The sequence below is a fragment of the Hypanus sabinus genome, chromosome 22 (genome assembly GCF_030144855.1).
Source record: "Hypanus sabinus isolate sHypSab1 chromosome 22, sHypSab1.hap1, whole genome shotgun sequence".
Classification (NCBI taxonomy): domain Eukaryota; kingdom Metazoa; phylum Chordata; class Chondrichthyes; order Myliobatiformes; family Dasyatidae; genus Hypanus; species Hypanus sabinus.
This window is the reverse complement of record NC_082727.1, coordinates 17,216,652-17,230,946: the sequence shown is the minus strand read 5'-3', so window position 1 is coordinate 17,230,946 and position 14,295 is coordinate 17,216,652. Positions and strand designations below refer to the sequence as shown.

At 44.7% G+C, this 14,295-nt stretch overlaps 1 protein-coding gene across 1 annotated transcript in view; it reads left to right on the top strand.

Annotated features, from left to right (window-relative positions):
- sfrp5 (secreted frizzled-related protein 5) overlaps window positions 1–559 on the top strand; it is a 49,248-nt gene extending 48,689 nt beyond the window's left edge. Inside the window, exon 3 of the mRNA XM_059947155.1 lies at window positions 1–559. This exon is cut by the window's left edge and continues 743 nt beyond it. The gene's annotated coding sequence lies outside the window, so the exon portion shown is untranslated.
- Window positions 560–14,295: the final 13,736 nt, after the last annotated feature.

Sequence of the window (14,295 nt, the reverse complement as noted above, 5' to 3'; positions counted from 1 at the left end):
CCGTGGATCTGCTACAGCATAAACTTGCTATAGTCAAGAGTTGACTCTCCGGGGTGGGGTTGGAGGTGGAGGGGGGGTCACAGACTCCTTGGGTGAGGGCTGACATGGGCTGAAGGTACACAGCCCATGCTTTGATTGTGAATGACAATTGACAGAAATGCATTGCTGTTGGGTACAGAAGGAGATGGGACACCCAATATGATCTTGAGGGTATAGTTATTTTGTCATATAGTGTCATGCCACATAACAAGAATTGTTGATTATGCATTATTTGGGAATGGGGATAATCACCCTGGTCATCTACTGTGGATTAAGTGTTTGTACGTATTAGAACCACTAATGTGAAAAGATGTGACTCTGCTCCTGAGGCACGATGACTAGGGAGTCTATACTTATATGTCATATTGTATTTTAAAGCTACCTATCAACAGTGATTATTTTGTTCTTTTTATCTAAATATTATTTTGGTTTGCCATTTTTTTTATTTTTTAAATGCCTATCAATATTGCCACAGTCGAGAACCTACTCACATTAAATAAAAGGAAGATAACAGAATTAGCATGATGGTATATTATAGATATCTGCTTTGTCTTTTCTGTTATAATTGCTCCTGTTTATTTGGTGAACCGCAGCACAGTGTTGGTGTGGCAATGTGACAGAGAAAGGCAGTGATTCCTGACAACACAAAACCAAGAGCACTAGCTTAGTTCAGACAACAGGTGTTAATTGCTTATGAGGTTAAACTCTTAACAGCTTAATTTCTGAAAAGATTGTGCACTGTTTTTTATCCATAAGACCACAGAGGAGCAGAATTTTCAGTCCATCGAGTCTGCTCCGTCATTCAATCAGGGCTGATCCCTCTCAACGCCATTTTTCTGCCTTCTCCTCATAACCTCTGATGCCCTTACTAATCAAGAACCTGCCTCTGCTTTAAATATGCCCAATGACTTGGCCTCCACAGCTGTCTGTGGCAATGGTGAATCTGTTGAATTCAATCTCTGGCTAAAGAAATTTCTCATCTTAGTTCTAAATGGACATTATATTCTGAGGATCTCCCACTATAGGAAACTAAGTCTAGGCCTTTTAATATTCAATGAGATTCCCCATCATTAGAACATAAGACCATAAGATATAGGAGCAGAAATAGGACATTTGGCCCATCTGCTCTGCCATTTAATAATGGCTGAACCTTTTCTCCCCTACTCAGCCCCACTCCCCAGCCTTCTCCCCATAATCTTTGATGCTATGGCTAATCAAGAATCTATCAATCTTGGTCTTAAATACACCCAATGATCTGGCCTCCACAGCTGCCTGTGGTAACATCTTCTCTGTCTAGGCCTTTCAACATTCAAAAGATGTCAATGAGATCCCCCCTCATCCTTCTAAATTCCAGTGCATACAGGCCCAGCACCATCAACCGTTCCTCTTATGATAAACTTTTCATTCCCAGAATCACCCTTGTGAATCTCTTCTGAATCCTTTCCAATGCCAACCCATCTTTTTTTAGATAAGGAATTCAAAACTGTTCACAATACTCAAGGTGCGGCCTCACCAGTGCCTTGAAAAACGTCAGCGTCAATCCCTGCTCTTGTATTCTAGACCTCTTGAAATGAATGTTAACATGGAATTTGCCTTCCTCACCATTGACTCACTCAACCTGCAAGTTAACCTTCAGGGTGTTCTGCACAAGGACTCCCAAGTCCCTTTGCATCTCTGATTCCTGGATTTTCTCGCCATTTAGAAAATAGTCCGCACATTAATATCTACTACCAAAGTGCATGACCGTGCATTTTCCAACATTGTATTTCATTTGCCCCTTTCTTGCCCATTCTCCTCATCTGTCTAAGTCCTTCTGCAGCCATATATAACCATATAACAATTACAGCACAGAAACAGGCCATCTCGGCCCTTCTAGTCCATGCCAACGCTTACACTCACCTAGTCCCACTGGCCTGCACTCAGCTCATAACCCTCCATTCTTTTCCTGTCCATATACCTACCCAATTTTACTTTAAATGACAATACCAACTTGCCTCTACCACTTCTACTGGAAGCTCATTCCACACAGCTACCACTCTCCGAGTAAAGAAATTCCCCCTCGTGTTACCCTTAAACTTTTTCCCCCTAACTCTCAAACCATGCCCTCTTGTTTGAATCTCCCCTACTGTCAATGGAAAAAGCCTATCCACGTCTACTCAATCTATCCCCCTCATAATTTTAAATACCTCTATCAAGTACCCCCTCAACCTTCTACGCTCCAAAGACTAAAGACCTAACTTGTTCAGCCCTTCCCTGTAACTTAGCCTCTTGTTTCCTCAACACTACCTGCCACTCCATCAATTTTCATATCATCTGCAAACTTGACAACAAAGCCATCTATTCCATCATCTAAATCATCGATATACAGCATAAAAAGAAGCGGTCCTATCACTAAACCCTGTGGAACACCACTGGTCACTGGCAGCCAACCAGAAAAGGATCCTTTTATTCCCACCGCCTCCTACCAATCAGCCAATGTTCTAACCATGCTGGTAACTTCCCTGTAATACCGTGGGTTCTTAACTTGGTAAGCAGCCTCATGCGTGGCACCTTGTCAAAGGCAGTCTGAAAATCCAATTATACAACATCTACTGCATCCCCTTTATCTACCCTACTTGTAATTTCCTCAAAGAATTCCAACAGATTCATCAGGTAAGAGTTTCCCTTCAGGAAACCATGCTGACTTTGTCCTATCTTGTCCTGTCTCACCAAGTACTCCAAAACCTCATCCTTAATTGACTCCAACATTTTCCCAAACACTGAGGTCAGGCTAACTGGTCTATAATTTCCTTTCTTAAAGAGTGGAACAACATTTGCAATATTTTTAGTACTCTGGAACCATGCCAGAGTCCGATAATTCTTGAAAGATCGTTACTAATGCCTCCACAACTCTACCGCTACCTCTTTCAGAACCCTAGGGTGCAGTTCATCAGGTCTGGGTGACTTGTGTACCTTTAGGTCTTTCAGCTTTTTGAGCACCTTCTCCCCTGTAACAATAACTGCACTCACTTCTCCTCCCTCACACCCTTCAACACCTGGCAGAACGCTAGTGTATTCCACAGTGCAGACTGATGCAAAGTACTCATTTCATTCAGCTGCCATCTCCTTGTCCCCCATTAACATTTCTCCGGCCTCATTTTCCAGTGGTCCTATATCCACTCTCATCTCTCTTTTTTTATATACCTGAAAAAGCTTTTTCTATCACCTTGATATTGTTTGCTTTCATATTTCATCTTTCCCCTCCTAATGATTATTTTAGTTTGCTTTCTGTAGGTTTTTAAAAGCTTCCCAGTCCTCTATCGTCCCACTAATTTTTGTTTTGTTGTATGTCCTCTCTTTTGCTTTTACATTAGCTTTGGCTTCCCTTATCAGCCACAGTCATACTATTTTGGCATTTGAGTATTTCTTCATTTTTGGAACACAAATTATTCTGCACTTTCCTCATTTTTCCCAGAAACTTATGACATTGCTGCTTTGCTGACAGCCCGGCCAGCAGCTCCTTCCAGTTTACTTTGGCCAATTCCTCCCTCATACCACTGTAATTGCCTTCACTCCACTGAAATATTGCTACATCAGACTTTACTTTCTCCGTCAAATTTCAAGCTGAACTCGAATATTGTGATTACTGTCCCCTAAAGGATCCTTCCCCTTAAGCTCCCTAATCACCTCTAGTTCATTACTTATCACCCAATCCAGTATAGTTAGTTAATCCCTGGTAGGCTCAATGACAAACGGCTCTAAAAACCCATCTCATAGGCATTCAACAAATTCACTCTCCTGCGATCCATTATCAACCCGATTTTCCCAATCTACCTGCATGTTACAATCTCCCAAGACTATCGTAACATTGCCCTTATGACACACCTTTTCTATCTCACCGTTGTAATCTGTAGTCCACGTCCCAGCTAGTTTGCTTCGAAACTCTAGTGAGTGCAGGACCAGAGCAATAAAATGCTTCTCATTCATTAACTTTTTTCATTCCTGAGATGATTCTCATGAACTTCTTCTGGACCCTGTCCAACGTCAACACATCTTTTCCTAGATAAGGGGCCCAAACCTATGCACAGAGCTCATATAGACTCGCTGGAGTTTAGAAGAATGATGGGGAATCTCACTGAATATTGAAAGGTCTAGATAGAGTGGATGTGGAGAGGATGCTTCCAATAATAGGGGGGCCTCAGAATAAAAACACGTCCCTTTAGAACAGGGATAAGGAGGAAATTTCTTTGGCCAGAGGGTGGTGAATCTGTGGAATTCATTGCCACAGATGGCTGTGGAGTGGTCTAACCAAAGCCTTACAAAGTCTCAGCATAAAATCCTTACTTTTATATTCTAGTCCACTTGAAATGAATGCTCTTTACCAACAATTCAGGGAATCTTGCAGGAAAGATATCATTAAAATGGAAAGTGTTCATGGAGGATTAATGAGGACACTGCCAGGATACAAGAGCCTAAAGTACAGGGAGCGGTTGGGCAGGCTAGGACCTTACTCCTGACATACGATCATACAGGGCATTTCCCAGGGAAGGGGGACTTAAAGCTAAAGGGAAAAACACAAAATGCTGGCAGAACTCAGCAGGCCAGACAGCATCTATGGGAGGAGGTAGTGACGACGTTTCGGGCCAAAACCCTTCATCAAGAGTGAAGTAACATGGGATGGTGGAGAGGGGATAAGATGTGGGGGGAGGGATGAAGTAGAGAGCTGGGAAATGATAGGCTGGAGGGAAATGGGCTAGGGGGAAGGTGGGTGTAGCCTCCTACCTGCCGGCATGAACATCCAACTCACAGACCTCCATTGATACCCCTGCCCTCCTTACCCCCATCCCTATCTATTATTTTAGTCTGGTTCTCTTTCTCTCTCTTTTTCCCCCCTCACTATAATCTCCCCCCAGCCCTATCTTTCTTTCTCTTTTATTTCCCATAATTCTCCACCTTCCCCCTAGCCCATTTCCCTTCAGCCTATCACTTCCCAGCTCTCTACTTCATCCCTCCCCCCCACTTCTTATCCCCTCTCCACCATCCCATGTTACCACTCTTGATGAAGGGTTTTGGCCCAAAACGTCGTCACTACCTCCTCCCATAGATGCTGTCTGGCCTGCTGAGTTCTGCCAGCATTTTGTGTTTTTATTTATTTCCAGCATCTGCAGATTCACTCGTGTGCCTTAAAACTAAAGGGCTTAGGTTTGAGATGAGAGGTGAATGATTTAAAAGGGAAGGGGCAACTCCTTCATGCAGACGGTGCTGTGTACTTGGGGGAAGTGGTTGAGACAGATATGTAGAACATAGAACATGTAATACTACAGCATGGTACAGGCCCTTTGGCCCATTATGTTGTGCCAGCTTTTTAACCTGCTCCAAGATCAACCTAACATTTCGCTCACCCATAACACTCCATTTTACTTTCATCCATGTGCCTATCTAAGAGTCTCGTAAATATTCCGAATGGATCTGCTCTGCTCTCACACCCGCCAGAACCCATCACTCTCTGTGTAAAAATCCTGCGAATGACATCACCCCCTGTACTTCCCTCCAATTAAAATTATGCTCTCTCATATTAGCCATTTCCACCCTGAGAAAAACTATCCATTCCTCTCATCATCTTGTATACCTCTACAATAGCAACTTTCAAAGGTATTTGGATAGGAGAGGTTTGGAGGGATATGGGCCAAATGTGGGCAAATGGGATTACTTTGGTGGACATCGTGGTCAGCATGGATGAGATGGGTCAAAGGGCCTGTCTCCTAGCTCTGTGACTCTATGAGGCCAAAGGTATTCCCAAAGGGATTTGCTCGGAAAGACGGTTTTCCGATGTAGCAAAGGCAGACCTAGCAGTCCCCTACTATTCCAGTGTATTCCCCACAGACTCCACACCCCTCAATTCATCCACAGTGGAGAACTAACTCCAATCCGGAAAATCAGTCAAGTTCCCAGAATTTTACATACGCCAGATATCTCAAATCAGAATCAGATTTATTATCACTTACTTAGATGATCAAAATTCCCATTCCTGTTCATTCGTTCATCCCATTCCCGTTCCAACATGTCAATCTCCCATTCCCATTTCAAAATGTCAGTCCATGGCCTCCTCTTGTGCCATGATGATGGAACCCTCAGGGTGGTGGAGCGGCATCTTATATTCCATCTGAGTAGTCTCCAACCTAATGGCATGAATATCGATTTCTCCTTCTGGTAGAAAAGGGATAAGAGAGAGGGATAAGGGCAGATCAGAGGTGTCAGTGTTGCAATCAAATAAAGGAGACTATGGAGCCATGAGGGAAGAGCTGGCCAAAGTTAAATGGGCAGATGCCCTGGCAGGAAAGACAGTGGATCAGCAGTGGCAGATATTCTTGGGCATAATACAAAAGATGCAAATGCAGTTCATTCCAATGAGAAGGAAGGATTCAAAGAGGGGGAAGGGGCCACAGTGGTTGACAAAGGAAGTCAGAGATTGTATAGCATTAAAGAAAAAGAAGTATGACAGGGCTAAGGAGTGGGAATACAGATGATTGGGAAAGTTTTAAGGAACAGCAGATCTTAACTAAAAAAGCAATACGGAGAGAAAAAATCAGGTATGAGCTCAGTCTAGCCAGGAATATAAAAGGGGATAGCAAAAGCTTTTTTAGCTATGTGAAGAGAAAGAAGATAGTTAAGAACAATGTTGGCCCCTTGAAGAATGAATTGGGAGAAATTGTTATGGGAAACAGGGAAATGGCAACAGAATTTAATGCATACTTTAGATCTGTCTTCATCAGGGAGGACACAAGCAATCTCCCAGATGTATGGATGGGCCAGGGTCATAAGATATCAGAGGAATTGAGACAGATTGACATTAAGAAAGAAACTGTGATGAGTAGACTGGTAGGACTGAAGGCTAATAAATCCCTGGGTCCAGATGGTCTGCATCCGAGGGTTCTAAAAGAGGTGGCTCAGGAAATTGCGGATGCATTGGTAATCATTTTCCAATGTTCCTTAGATTCAGGATCAGTTCCTGAAGATTGGAGAGTGGCTAATGTTGTCCCACTTTTCAAGAAGGGAGGGAAGGAGAAAACGGAGAACTATTGCCCTGTTAGCCTAACGTCAGTCATGGGGAAGATGCTTGAGTCCATTATTAAGGACGAAATAGTGGCACATCTAGATGGCAGAAATAGGATTAGGCCGAGCCAACATGGATTTACCAAGGGCAAATCATGCTTGACTAATCTGTTGGAGTTTTTTGAGGGTGTAACAAGGATGTTAGACGAGGGTAAGCCAGTAGATGTTGTGTACCTAGATTTTCAGAAGGCATTCGATAAGGTGCCGCATAGGAGATTGGTGAGTAAAATCAGAGCTCATGGCATTGGGGGCAGGGTTTCAACATGGATAGAAAACTGGTTGGCAGATAGAAAGCAAAGGGTAGCAGTGAATGGGTATTTCTCAGACTGGCTGGAGGTGACTAGTGGGGTACCACAGGGCTCTGTATTGGGACCACAGCTCTTTACGATTTATGTCAATGATTTAGATGAGGGCATTGAAAACTATATCAGCAAGTTTGCTGACGATACTAAACTGGGTGGCAGTGTGACATGCGAAGAGGACATTAGGAGAATACAGGGAGACTTGGATAGGCTGAGTGAGTGGGCAGATACTTGGCAGATGTCATTCAATGTGAATAAATGTGAAGTTATCCACTTTGGAAGCTGGAACAAGAGGGCAGAGTATTGTCTGAACGGTGTCGAGTTAGGTAAGGGAGAAATGCAAAGAGACCTAGGAGTCCTAGTTCATCAGTCAATGAAGGTGAATGAGCAAGTGCAACAGGCAGTGAAGAGGGCAAATGGAATGTTGGCCTTTATTACAAGGGGAATTGAGTACAAGAGCAAGGATGTCCTTTTGCATTTGTACAGGGCCCTGGTGAGACCACACCTGGAATATTGTGTACAGTTTTGGTCTCCAGGTTTAAGGAAGGACATTCTGGCAATTGAGGAAGTGCAGCGTAGATTCACTAGGTTGATTCCTGGGATGGCAGGGCTGTCTTACGCAGAGAGATTGGAGAGATTGGGCTTGTACACGCTGGAATTGAGGAGATTGAGAGGGGATCTGATTGAAACGTTTAAGATAATTAAAGGATTTGATAGGATTGAGGCAGGAAATATGTTCCAGATGTTGGGAGAGTCCAGTACCAGAGGGCATGGATTGAGAATAAGAGGTCAGTTATTTAAAACAGAGTTGAGGAAGAGCTTCTTCTCCCAGAGAGTTGTGGAGGTGTGGAATGCACTGCCTCGGAAGACGGTGGAGGCCAATTCTCTGGATGCTTTCAAGAAGGAGCTGGATAGATATCTGATGGATAGGGGAATCAAGGGATATGGGGACAAGGCAGGGACTGGGTATTGATAGTGAATGATCAGCCATGATCTCAGAATGGCGGTGCAGACTCGAGGGGCCGAATGGTCTATTTCTGCACCTATTGTCTATTGTCTATTGTCTAAAAAGATTTCCTCCACCTCCCTCTTCTTCTCTTCCCCTCTCCGGCCTCTTTCCTCTTCTCACATGCCTATCAGCCACTGGGTCCCATCGTCCTTCCCCTCCCCACACCTTTGTATCTTGGAATCTTCCCCCTTCCTTTCCAGTCCCAAATGAGAGTCTCAGTCTGTAGTGTTGACTGTTTATTCTTTTTCAAAGATGCAGCCTGACCTGAGCCCGAGTTCCTCCAGCATTTTGTACGTGCTGCTCTGGATTTCCAGTATCTACAGGATTTCATGTGTTTATGATGCAAAATTTGCCGTTTTGCAACAGTAGTAGAGTGCATAGGCATAAGATTACTATAAATTATGGAATAAATAAAGAGTGCAGTAAAGGATTGTTGAGATATTGTTTATAGATTCATGGACCATTCAGAAAATCGGGTGGAGGAGGAGGACAAACTGTTTCTGACTGTATGAATGTGGGTCTTCAGACTCCTGTGCCTCCTCCCTGATGGCTGTGTTGAGAAGATGACATGTGTCAGATAGTGAGGATCCTGCCCTCTTCTCATTACACCATCAAGCAAGAGGTACTCAAGATAAAACCATAAGTCCATAAGACACAGGAGCAGAATTGCCATGTTGCCCATCAAGTCTGCTCTGCCATTCCATCATGGCTGATTTATTATCCCTCTCAAACCTATTCTTCTGCCTTCTCCTTGTAACTTTTGATGCCCTTACTAATCGAGAACCTGCCTCTGCTTTAAATATACCCAATGACTTGGCCTCTATGGCTGTCTGTGGCGATGAATTTCACAGATTCACCACCCTCTGGCTAAAGAAATCCCTCCTTATCTCTGTTCTAAATTGCCATCTCTCTATTCAGTCTGTTCCCTCTGGTCCTAGGCTCATCCATGGTAGGAAACATCTTCTGCACATTCACTCTGCCTAGGCTTTTCAATATTTGATAGGTCTCAATGAGACCCTCCCTCATTCTTCTAAACTCCATTGAGTACAGGCCCGGAGACTCAAACACTCCTCGTACATTCATTCCTGGAGTCATCCTCCTGAACCCTTTCCAAAGCCAGCAAATCCTTTCTTGGATAAGGTGCCTAAAACTTCCAAACCCACATCACTCCAAGTATGGTCTGACCATAAAGCATTATATCCTTGCTTGTGTATTCGAAACAAATGCTCACATTGCACTTGCCTTCCTCCACAGACTCGACCTGCAAGTTGACCTTCAGGGAATCCTGCATAAGTCCCTTTCCACCTTTGATTTTTGAATTTTCTCCCCACTTAGAAAATAGTTCACACCCTTATTCCTTCTACGAAGTGCATGATCATCGAACACAGAAGCATAGCCAATCAAGCCACAGCTCCACTGACCCGGATTCGATCTTGCCCTCGGACACTGTCCATGTGGAGTTTGTCGGCTCTTCCCGTGATCACCTGAGTTTCTTCAGATTGCTCCAGTTGGCTCCCACATCCCAGAGTGCTCAAGATGGCAGGTTAATAATTGTGGCTGGAAATTATCCCGAGTGTACGGGTGTGTCATGGTCCGGTCCGTGAAATCTGCATTCTGGTTCACGGTCCGGTCCGTGGACTCTGGACTCCGGGTCTTCCGGTTGTCCCTTGCTTCAGTTGGGCTTAATCATAGGCACCTCATTCTCGTCTTTGGGCTGGGAATATAAGTGGCTCTGGGGTCGAGTGTCGGGGTTGGTTTGTCTTGTCAGTATTCCCTTGGAGGAATCTGCAAGTGTAAGGCTGGAGCAGCCATTTGTGATCTCTAGGCCTGGTTGGAGGACCACTGTGTCATGGAGCCTTGTTGTCTCTAGTTGGAGCTGTCATCGGGGTGTGGATTCGGCTGTTTCCGGGGCCAGCTGTGGCCGTCTGCCACTCCGAGCTAGATATGGATTTGGCTGTTTCTGTAGCCAGCCAAGGTTGCTGGCCGTCCTGAGACTTGAAGCCAGCCCAGACTGAGCTCCCTTCCTGTCCTTGCCTCTGTGGGGTAAGTTAGGCTGTCTTTGCCATTACCCTGAGGCAGAACTGTTCTCTTCCCCTCCCTATCTGAATCCCTGACAGTTTTCTCGGTGGTTTACCTCAGCAGTCATCCTGGCCCAGCGTCCAAGGAAGGGGCCTGAACTTGTGCTCTAAGAAGGAGTGTCTTGAAGAACCCTAGCCTTGTCCAGTCCTGTAGCCATGTCATGTCTTTGCCTAGTTCTGGGGCCCGAGCCTGAGTTAAGACCCAGGTTCTGGGTCCTTGTTTGGTCTCTGGCTCGGTGTCCAAGCCCAGGCTCCTAGTTCCCAGTTTCTGGTCCTGCTTTCCTAGCCAAAGTCCTAGCCCAAGTCTGTGTTCCTGTCCCAGCTCCCAGTCTGTGTCCAGTCCCATCCCTAACTCTAGTCCAGTGTCTGTGTCTTGCATTTGGGTCCACCTTCAATGCCCCCATATGATAGGGTGGGGGGGGGGTCGAACCTGTGGCTAGGATGGGGTGGTAGATTGAAATAGGGAGAAGGAGTTTACAGGGGATTGTGAACCATGGGATTAATCTATCTCAATCTGAGAATTGAGGTAGATTTGATTAAAGACTAAAGGTTAGTTTTATTTGTTACACGTACATCAAAATATACAGTGAAAGGTGGCATTTGCATCAACAGCCAAGAGTCTGAGGCCGTGCTGCAGACAAAATTGTTGCCATGTTTCTGGCGGTGGCATAATGTGCCCATAGCTTACAAACCTGTACAACTTCGGAATATGAGAGAAAACCCACACAACCTCTGGGAAAATGTACAAACTCCTTCGACAGCAGCAGGATTGACTCCCGATCTTACAGCTGGCGTGCTATAGAGCGTTATGCTAATCACCACAATACTATGTTGCCCAGATTGGCCATTGACCCCAGATGGGTCAAATGGCTTAATTTATAGTTTTGAGTAAGAAAGGTACAAATGCTAGATTTAGTCAATTAGTTCTAGGCCGCAAGTACTTGGTTCAGAGCCTACAGGCCTGTGTGAACTCTAAGGCACCTTCGGGAACCTCATTCATTTCAATTCATGGAGTCTCTTTGCCATGCAGCAGATCTGCATTTCTAACACATGGCCTCATTGTAGGAAGCTTTAGAGAGGGAGTAGAGGGGAATTATCAGGATGCTACCTGAGCGGGTCTTATGAGGAAGCTTTGAGAGAGGAAAGCTTTTCTCTTTGGAACAATGAAGCACAGAAGTGACCTGATAGATGAGTATGAGACGATAAGGGCATAAATGGCTAATAAGAGGGGGCATAATTTTAAGATGATTGGACTAAGGTATAAGTGGGATATCAGAGGTAGGTTTTTTTTACACAGAGTATGGGGATTGCACTGCCAGGGGTGCTGATAAACTCAGATATATTATGCATATTTAAGAGACTCTTAGGTGGCCACATGGATTAAAGAAAACTGGAGGGCTATGTGGGGGGGGGGGGGGAAGGGTTAGATTGATCTTGGAGCAGGTTAAAATGCTGGCACAACATTGTGGGCTGAATGGTCTGTACTGTTCTGTCCCAAAACATCACATAGCTCCCTGTTACTAGCCATTTTAATTCCCCCCTGCATTCCCACACCAACATGTCAGTCCCTGACTGAGTGACAGCTCGACCACTCCCAGGTTTAAACTAGGGGAATGGCAACTTGTGTTCCCCCAGGGGGGCTTACAACCGAATATTGAACTAAACATAGAACATAAAACAGTACAACATAAGAACAGGCCATTCAGCCCACAAGGTTGTGCCAAACCTGCTAACGAGCAAATCAAAAACACCCAAACACTAATCTGTCCTACCTATTCCATGTCTGTATCCCTCCATCTTCCTTACATTCATGTTCCTATCCAAACGTCTCTTAAAAGCCTCTAATCTACTTGCCTCTACCACCAGACCAGGCAGTGCATTCCAGACACCCATGACTCTGAGTAAAAAAAACTTCCCCCCACATCCCCCTTGAACCTCCCCACTCTCACCTTCAATGCATGCCCTCTGGTATTAGACATTTCGGCTCTGGGTAACAGATACACTCTATCCACTCTATCTATGCTCATAATCTGATGAACCTCTATCAGGTCTCCCCTCAGCCTCCAGCGCTCCAGAGAAAACAACCCAAGTTTGTCCAGTCTCATGTGATAGCACGTGGCCTCTGAACCAGGCAGCATCCTAGTAAACCTCTTCTGCACCCTCTCCAAAACCTCAACCTTCCTACAGAGGGGCGACCAGAACTCTGTGCAATACTCCAGATGTGGCCTAACCAGTTTTATAAAGTTGCAACGTAACCTCTTGACTTTTGATCTCAGTGCCTCAACTATTGAAAGCAAGCATTCCAAAAGCCTTTTAACTCCTTTATTGACCTGTTCACCCACTTCCAAGGAGTTATGAGCTTGGACCCCAGGATCTCTCTGCTCAGTAACACTATAAAGGATCTTGCTCTTAACAGTGTATTATCTCCTTGTATTTGCCCTACCAAAGTGCAACACCTCACATTTATCTGAGTTAAACTCCATCTGCCATTTCTCTGCTCATATCTATAACTGATCTATATTGTGCTGTATACTTTGGCAGTCTTCTACACCATCCACAACTCCGCCAGTCTTGGTATCATCTGCATGTTTACTGATCCACCCATCTGAATTTTCATCCAGGTCATTTATACACATTACAAGTGGCAGAGATCCCAGTGCAGATCGTTGTGGAACACCACTAGTTACAGATGTCAAGCTCGACGGAGACCTTTCAACCATTACCCTCTGTCTTCTATGCACAACTGAGTTCTGAATCCAAACAGCCAATTCACTGTGGACTCCATGCATCTTAATGTTCTAGATTAGCCTCCCATGTGGGTCTTTATCAAACGCCTTACTAAAATCCATGGAGAAAACATTCACTGCTCTACCTTCATCAGTCTCTCTTGTCACCTTGTCAAAAGCTCAATCAAGTAGGTAAGGCACGACCTGCCACACATAAAGCCATGTTGGCTCTCCCTGATTAGGGCGTGGATTTCCAAAAGCTTATATATCGTATGCCTAAGAATTTTCTCCAGCAACTTCCCTACAACTGACGTGAGACTCACTGGTCTATTGTTCCCAGAATTTTACCGTGTTCCCTTCTTAAATAAAAGTAGAACATTAGCCATTTGCCCATCCTCTGGGATCTCACCTGTGGCTAGTGAGGACATGAAGATACTGGTCAAGGGCCCAGCAATTTCATCAATAACCTGGGGTAAATCCCATCCAGCCCTGAGGACTTATCAATCGAATACCGATTAAGAGGCCCAACACTTCCTCCTCCTTGACCTCTAAATTTATACACTCAGCACTGATCTCCTGGTCCTCCATATCCTTTTCTTTGGTAAATACTGAAGCAAAGTACTTTTAAGTACCTCACTCACATTCTCTGCATCCAAGCAAATGTTCCCCTCTTTATCTTTGCATGGTTCAACGCACTCCCTAGTTACATAGAAACATAGAAAACCTACAGCACAATACAGGCCCTTCAGCCCACAAAGTTGTGCCGAACATGTCCCTTCCTTAGAAATTATTAGGGTTACCCATAGCCCTTTACTTTTCTAAGCCCCATGTACCCTCTTGCTCTTGAGGTATGTATGGAATTCCTTGAGATTGACCTTAATCCTACTTTCCAAGAATTCTCCAGTTTCAGGGAACTGCTCCCCTCTGCCCTTTTATCATTCTCTGCCTGACTTACCCAATTTCTCCTACACCAAGCCCATCCTTCATCTCCTTGTTTTGTTCCCCTCCTACACCCCCATCATGTGTCCCTCATTCACACGCTCCTCCCA